The sequence below is a fragment of the Lolium rigidum genome, chromosome 7 (genome assembly GCF_022539505.1).
Source record: "Lolium rigidum isolate FL_2022 chromosome 7, APGP_CSIRO_Lrig_0.1, whole genome shotgun sequence".
NCBI lineage: Eukaryota > Viridiplantae > Streptophyta > Magnoliopsida > Poales > Poaceae > Lolium > Lolium rigidum.
The window spans coordinates 76,731,374-76,740,245 of NC_061514.1; positions in this window are offsets into that span (position 1 = coordinate 76,731,374).

Below are 8,872 nucleotides of genomic sequence, written 5' to 3' on the forward strand. Positions count from 1 at the left end.
GATCTTGTGCCACCTTGAAAATGTTGAGACCGCTCCTGGAAAATGGGATCCGTATGTCATCCTCTATGTATAATAAAAATTTCTTTTCTTGGATTTATTTTTGACTCCTAATTTCTGGCTATTTTCCTTTTTCTTTCCATCCCTTGCCACCTTTGAAACGTTGAGGCCACTTTTGGCGCATGGCTTCCACATGTCATCCTCTCCGAACGTTAAACCTTTCATTTCTTGGAATTTTTTTAAAAGTTGTGATATCTCGATTATATTTTAACCCGAGATATTGCGGATACTTGCTTTTTTTCGATCCCTGCCATTTGAATTTACCTTTTAAACTTTGAGGGGCGCTCTTGGCTTATGGATCCCACATATCAGGGTCAATATACTACTCGATTACTTTTTACTCGTGATATTGTAGGATAATTGCTTTTTTTATTCATCTCTCCGCCAATGGTTTCTCACTTTTGGTATATATATGCGTAGTTCTGTCGGGGAAAACCGCACCTATGGATACTGGCAGCGGGGCGGGTACTGGTCGCGTACCACTGTGCCCGATACCAGTAAACTTAGTGGCAGCGTACCGTGACAGCACATGACCGGTACATTCAATACTAATCGCGTGCTGTGCGGGCACTCAACTAGTATTTAATACCACTGGAAGGTACCAGTTGTAGGTCGCCGCCCACAACTGGTAGTCCATTTCCACACGCAAGCTCCCTACTAGTGAGGGGCAGCATAGATGGGGTGGAGAGCTATGGCGACATTGGTTGTCTGGACGAGATTGCTACATGACACGATGTATCCAGGTTCAGCTCCTCACGGTGGAAGTTTAGACATACTCCTTCTTGATTGCATTGATAGATATCTTCACAAGTTGCCGGAGGCATAGATAGAGGTTAAGGTATACGAGTGTGTTATGGCTACACTCTTCTGCCCATGCCTTATATAGGTCAATTGATCTAGGTGTTTACATTGTATGGGCGTGTCACCTAAATCCCAAATCGACTAACCGTTGTTGGATCTGTGGATTGCTCTTCAGTCTTCACATTGATCTTTGGTGGGTCCACTGGGCCTTTACATCATCTAAACATTTACAAGTAGGTTCAACGGTGTTGGACAGGGCGACGTCTAGGCAACGCTTGAGCACATTTAGCCACTAGACAATTGGCAAACGTCTCGCCTAAGACATAAGCGGAAGTCTAGACTGGGAAACCAAGAAATTGACTTCCTTAATAAAAAATATAATTTCAGACTTCACTAGTGAGAGCATCTCTAGCAGATACAGCATATTTGCCAAAACTAGCATATTTGCCAAAATTGCATAATAACGTCCATATGCAGTTTAGGGCTAAAAAAACACCTCGAGCAGATCCCGCATATCAGCCAAACCTGCAAATATTTTTCCAGGGCCGGCTTCCGCGCTCGCCAAACCCACATATATGTAGGTTTCGCGGCCGGATGCAGATCGATCTGCATCCCGTGCAAGGCGTGGGTTGGTAGAGAAAAATCAGGCGCGAAGAACTTTCAGCTCGCCCTTTCCGCGCGCACCGCCGCCGCCGCGCGCCGCCGTAGATCTCGGCCGCGTCCGCCCTCCTCTTCGCCTAGGAACACCGGCACCGACGCGCCGCACCGATTCCCCACTAGCTGCAGGTCGTCGGCGACCCAATCGGTCGGATTTGCCCGCGAGTCGGCCACCGCCGCCATCGCAAGGTATGTCGCTGCCGCCCGCAAGCTTCATCGTATTTCGCCAGCGTTTTTCCTCCCTAATTCGCCCCGCCGCTTGTGTAGATGCCGTTCGGCGCCGCCGCCATGTCTTTGATGGAAGATTCGTCGGATTCCTCCGACTCCGACTTGGACGAGCTGCTCGACGGTGACATGGAGGAGATGGTGGTGCTTATCGCCGCGAAGGAGCTCACGGACAGGCGGAGGAAGCAACGGCATGGTTCCACGGTCGGCCGCCTTTGCATTCCGTGCAACCGCAAGCTCGGCAACGACTTGCTGATGCGCGATTACTTCGCCGAGGTATCGATCTATCCTCCTCATCTTTTCCGCCACCGGTACCGAATGCGGCGAGAGCTTTTCAACAAGATTGTGCGCACTTGCGAGTCCAATACTCTCTATTTCAAGCAAAAGCGCAATTGTGTCGGATTGCTTGGTTTCCGCCGTCATGCGGGTTCTTGCTTACGGCATTCCAGCGGACTACACCGACGAGCTTCGCATAGGTGAAGATACAACAATGGAATCAGTCCGCCGGTTTTGCAAAGTAATGATTCGCAAATATAAGGATATTTATTTACGAGCCCCCAATGAACAAGACACAGTGAGGCTGATGGCGCAAAATGAGGCTCGAGGTTGGCCGGGAATGCTAGGCAGCATAGATTGTATGCATTGGACATGGAAGAATTTCCCGAAGGCATATCATGGCACATATTGTGGCAAGAGTCATGATCCGACAATTATTCTTGAAGCAGTTGCTTCTGAGGATCTTTGGATTTGGCATTGTTTTTTTTAGGTTGCCAGGTTATCTCAATGATATCAATGTGCTACATAGGTCTCATCTTCTAGCCCGGCTAGCTAGTGGTGATGCACTGGCTTGCAACTACACCGTCAATGGACATGATTACACAATGGGTTATTATCTTGCCGATGGCATATACCCGGAGTGGTCAACATTTGTGAAAACAATCAGAAATCCTGCTAGTAGAGCTGAATCTGAATTTGCAAAAGCACAAAAGGCAGCCAGAAAGGACATTGAGAGAGCTTTCGGTGTTTTGCAAGCTAGGTTTGCAGTAGTGAGAGGTCTCAGTAGGTTTTGGGACAAAGACACTCTCAGAGACATCATGACAACTTGTGTAATTATGCACAACATGATCATTGAAGATGAAAAAGACTTGGATTTGGAGTTCTTCTTTGACAATGTCGGCACTCGTGTGAAGCCGGCAAGAAACCCCGACCATATTCAAGCGTTTCTTGAGACATACCGGCACTCGTGTGAAGCCGGAAAGAAACCCCGACCATATTCAAGTGTTTCTTGAGACATACCGCGACATTGAGAATACGGGATCTCACAAGCAGCTGCAGCTTGATCTTATTCAGCACCATTGGATGAGGCATGGTGGCCATTGACGAACATTTTTCCCATTTAATTGATGTATCATTCAAACATTTATTTGTATTTGTAACAATTTGTTTAATTATTTGGATTTGAACTATTGTTGTAATAAGGATTATTGTTGAATTGTGTGCTATTCAAAACTATGATTTTTATGTTTTATTCGGTTATATTATGCATTTGAAATGAACTATGTCAAATATTTGTGTTGAAATGTGCAAAAACATTGATTTGCAGGTTTCTTTGCCTCCCCCGCGGAGCAGATCCCGCATGCGCAAACTGCATAACAACATATTCTAGAATATGTTGTTATGTAGTTTGCGCATGCATGTTATGTAGTTTGCGCATGCAGGGTTTGCTCCGGCCACCAGTAGAGAAAGGGGCAATAGGCCCGGTCCATTTGGGCCTTCAGTCCCGGTTGCCGAACCGGGACCAATTAGGCGGGACTAAAGGGGGTACCCTTTAGTCCCGGTTCAAAGATTAACCGGGCCTAAAGGCCTCGACACGTGGTGCGGCCAGGGAGCTCGCGGTGGAAGGCCTTTGGTCCCGGTTCGTGGTACGAACCGGGCCTAGGTTTCTCGCCGCGGCGAGAAGTGCTATTTCTCCGCCGCGGCACGGATTTAGGCTGTACCAGCGTTTCCTGCCGCGGCAGAGAAACAGAGCGTTCTCTGCCGCGGCAGAGTTTCAGCAATGCATATATATCATTCAAGAAACCACAAAAAATCGTCATGAATATATATAGACATCGTCAACAGTACACGACATAGTCAACACAGTACACGTAATGCATGCATATTTACAATACAACATCTCCTCGACGAATATCCTCCGCCGTCACGATCTGCCGATAGTGCTCTCCACTCGGGGTAAGGACCTCGGTAATAAAGAATCCCGCGATTTCCTCTTGAATTGCTTTTATTTGATCCGCTGTTATGAGAGTGTCCCGCAGGCGTGTCATCTATATTTAAAAAAGGAGATCAATATATGAATGGAACTCAATACAATAGATGGTACTAATTAGGATTAATTGTGAAATTTTGTTATCGTACACGAGTGTGGTGTATACGGGCATCCCCACCCTTGGGATATGCCATGTCACGCATGAAGGTGCAGACGTAGTATCCACATAAGTTATTCCCTTGTTCCTGCCTCATACACTTTACGAAAAAATAGTTCGATCAAACTAATAATCAAGCATCGTATTGAAAGTAAATATCATATATAAAGTTTCACGGACATAGCTATATATATAGTACTACTTACAGGGTAATCTTCAAATGTAAGCTCCGGTTTCCATTTACCCGGAACAGTATTGATGAACCGTTTCCAAGCCCTGCCCGCAAAAAATAATGAGTAAATGAGTAATTGATTAGTTGATGATATCTTCGAATTAGAGCAGATGAAGATGCCAATACGAAATTGATTGAAACTACCTCTGGAGGATGGCAGCCATGTCCGCCCATTCCGCATATTCTTTAAGTTTCGAGTCCATGACTTTTACGACTCCAAGGTGAAGATCAATGATTAGGAGAATAAAGTGGAAACTGCACAAGCATAGATCAATGATTACGAGAATAAAGTGGAAGGTGCACAAGCATAATGTATGTTATATATAACACTCACTTGAAGTTGTAGGGAAAGAATATATCCTCTTTGTCTGCTTGCTTCTCTAAAAACATTACGATGTTGTCCTCTCGTGTCCTTGGCGAAGTCTCGAACCGTAACTTCATGAACTGTGTTTGGGTCTATGAACCCCAGCGGTAGGAGCTTGCCTCTTTTGTATTCCGAGCTTCTTCATTCTGCATAATTAAATGTATAGCGTACACAAAGAATATAATGAGGATAATTGTTAGTGCAAATGAATGAGCTACAAACTTAATTACACAAATAAATCACTTACGGGTAGTAGCAAGCGATGACAGACTTTGTCGAGGGCGTCTTGATTGAATAACTCGAAACAGTTCTTCTAACTCAAGGTTTATCTCGTCTTTCCCCGGAAGTAATGCTCATCTCTAAGATACACCGTGAGGTAGGCATCACCTCTTCGACAGGCTTTCAGGTACCATTCATGCAACCTTCGCATCTGAGTCCCTAGACGTGCGAGCTCGCCAGGTTTGACGAGATTAGATCCGTATCTATACTTGTTTACCACTTGAGCCGTTGGATAGTAATCTTCGTACTCAACCGATGCTCCCGAGCTCTAGCCGCCCGTTCGATCATCGATGCCGTCTCCGGATCATGATAGGGCTCCATGATGAAGTGGGGTACGGCTCGAATGTCCTGCCTGTCCAAGCTGGGCGACTTTTTTGCTTCTTTGCTCTCTCTAGAGGACTGTCCAAGAGAGCGGTCATAATCAGCTCTCGGCTCAGGTCTCTTCATTCTCGTCTCGGCAAAGTGCTTCACTGCTACGCGGTGGAATAAACATCTTCTTCGGCGCAAGAAACGCCTTTGCTCTTCATTCTGCTCATGTGGTAACAACTCTGGAGTCTGTGCCCTCAGTGGAGTTGATGATCTCTTCGGAGCTGTAGGAGGTGCCGCGGACCGCTTCCTCTTTTGCTTAGGTGGAGGCGGCAGAGTCTCCTGACGAGGACGAGGAGGCGGCGGAGTATTTTCACGCGGAGGAGACTGGTCATGGATAGGGGAATCATCATCGCGCAGAGGAGAATCATCACGCGGAGGAGACTGCACAGGTGGCGGAGGAGGCGGAGGTGGCCTCGCTTGTTGGCTTCTCACCCGGAAACACAATGTTCTCCTTCCGCCATTGCACGGTGGTTCTACGGGCTTCTCCCGAGTTCTTTGATTTCCCCATCTTCACCTGCAGGGTGCTCAAGCACCAACCCCTCATAATCTCTCAACACTTCATCCACCATCACAACGAGCAAAGTCGTCTTGGACCGGACGGCAATGGTAAGACCTTGTAGGTAAGAGGATGCCGACCGCCGCCTTGAAGGATAGGTTGAAAACTTTAACATGCAGCTCACAAGGACGGCTCTCGGTGAGATCATCCACGGGGGGGGGTAGCGAGGAGGCTCGACCACCTGGTCATCATCATCATCATTATCCACTCTGCGAGAGGAAGCCACGCTGCTTTTCCGGTGTGGTTGAGATTGCGAGCGGGGCGAGGGCATTGAGCAATGCGGGATCTACAGCCTGCCCCCGAGCCATCCGAGATGTAAGTACTTGGGTTACCATGGTTAATTGGGCTTTCATGGTGCTCATACCCTCCTCTAAGTTAGCCAAGCTGGTCCGTTTCCCTTGCCTTCCTCCTCTCATGGCTTTTATCGGGAAATCTCTTCCTTTCCGCCGGAAAGCCATACTTCCACGGAACGGAGCCTTCTGTGCCTCGTGTTCGTCCGGCGTGTTCTTTGTTCCCAAGGGCGCGTGTCAGCTCATCGTTCTCTCTTTCGGGCTGGAACAACCCCGCCTCCACGTCCCTATGTGCTTTTTCCAGGGCATCAATGGGAACCTTCAGATGAGCTTTCTTATAGATGCACTTCCACGTTTCGGATCCAACGTTCCCCCAATCCCGTAGAACCACTCCTTGCACCGTTCGATCCAACCGTGTGTCCCTAATCGATCCCTTTATCGGTCGGTTCCGCCTCAGCTGCCTGCCACTTAGGACGGTTAGCCCTGTATCCACCTGGACCCGGAATTTGGTGATATAGCTTCAACGCAGCATTTGCCTTATTTATTTCCGACCTTCTCTTAAATTCTTCCGACTCCGTCGTCGTACTTCACGAATTCGTCCCGGTGATTTTTTACCTTCTCACTCGTCCAGAGTCTTCTTTACCTTGATAAGGCGGCGCAATCTTTTCTTGTGGTGCTTGAATAGTTCGGCCATCTTCTTCTTGCCAAACTCGCGGAGGGCCTGCTCCATCTTGGCCTTTTCAGCGTCACCCCCCTCTTCGGGTACTATGTTGAAATGTGACATGAGCTTGTTCATAATGCTGTTTTTGGCTACATCATCGATATAAAGACCTTGAGCTTCTTCCTCTGCAGACAGCACTAGTCCCTTCGGCTTGTGCCATTCTCGAACGGTGATCGGGACGTGGTCCCTAACAAGCACTCCGCATTGAGCTATAAATGCCTTTGCACCTTTCTCTGGAGCAATCGGTTTACCATCCTTTTCGATGTGGGTGATGTCGTGCCTAACACCGTCATCCAACTTTTTGGCCGGGCCTCGCTTCCTCGACTTTACAGAAGAAGTGCTCGATCCGGAGGGCTAAAAAAGAAATAATTCATAGTCGGTACAATTTAATTAGTTAATGCATCTAGTCGATCAACAGCGGCTTAATTAATTTATATACCTCGGTGATAACTACGGTTCGGGAGCCATTATGATGATCTTGTTCCTCACCGGCGCCACTAGGATCTTCTTCCTCAATATTCTCCGCTCCCTCACCGAGTCATTCAAATAAGTTGCGGTGACATCGTCACCGCCATCATCTGGAATAACGTCGTCGTCGCGATCATCCGGAGTACCGTTTGCTATGAGTTCCTCCATGAAATTTTCTTGAATTTCATCTCTGTCCATGCTTTCTACAACGACCTGCAAGCTATACATAGGAACCATCATATGATCAAATTAAGGATAATGCGAAAACTGAAAATGGAGTTACATATGTAGTTCTTAACTAAGGATCGATAATATAGTGCTGAAAGCAGAATACTGCGATTACATGCATACATAGATCGGGTTCATGTTTATTTAACCCTAATACATATCAATCACTACTACAACCACTCAACCGCGCAGACCGGGTCCTAGAGGGCGCCGACCAGGTCCCGAGCCGCGCCGGGTGTGCCCCCAAAGCCACGGAACAACAACGGGAGCATAGCTAACATGAGATCCCCGCATAACGCTCCATCCGGTCCTATACATGTTGTCTAACGCGTACATGTAACGGCGAACATGCTGGTCCTCCGCTTCAATGCGCTGAGCTACCTCCTCCGGCGGGGCCGGCTCCCTCTGAAACGACCGTGGCCCATAAGACCTCCACCAAAGAATATCCGGGTCGACAACGGGACCCGGATTCCGCACCGAGGTGCGCGACCCGGAAGCTAAGACCTCCCAGTGCCACCCCGGCGGAGCCCAGTCCCGGACCTCCCCCATCTGCTCCATCTCCTCTAGAAGAGTCAGACCACGGCGCGGCGGCTGTCGCGGCGTCGTAGCTACGAAAACAAATCATATATATATGTACCAACGTTAACATAAATTAAAAAATAACTTCACTATATGTTAGTCGGTGCCGGCACTACCATTTGGGGGGCGCCGGCACTACATATATACCCTATATATTTTGGGGGCGCCGGCAGGGGCGTCGGCACTATGTCGCGGCCGGCGGCCTACGGACTCGGCACAGCCACGGGCGCCGGTGGGGGCACCGCCACGGACTCGGCACCGGCACGGGCGCGCGGTAGGGGCATCGCCACGGGCTCGGCACAGCCACGGGCGCCGGTAGGGGCACCGCCACCGACTCGGCACCGGCAAGGCCGCCCGCACGACCGGATTAACTATACTAACAATTTTCTAACTATAATTTTCACTACTTTTTCTAACATATCGGATTAACTATACTAATAATTTTCACTACTATAATTTTGTAACTATAATTTTCTATCTTATTTCTAACAAATATTATTTTCATAACTTTTTTCTAACTATAATTTTCACTACTTTCCTAACATATAACTTTTTATCTAACAAGTACTTATAACTAATTTTTCTAACTATAGTAATAGTAACAACTATACTATTTCTAGCTA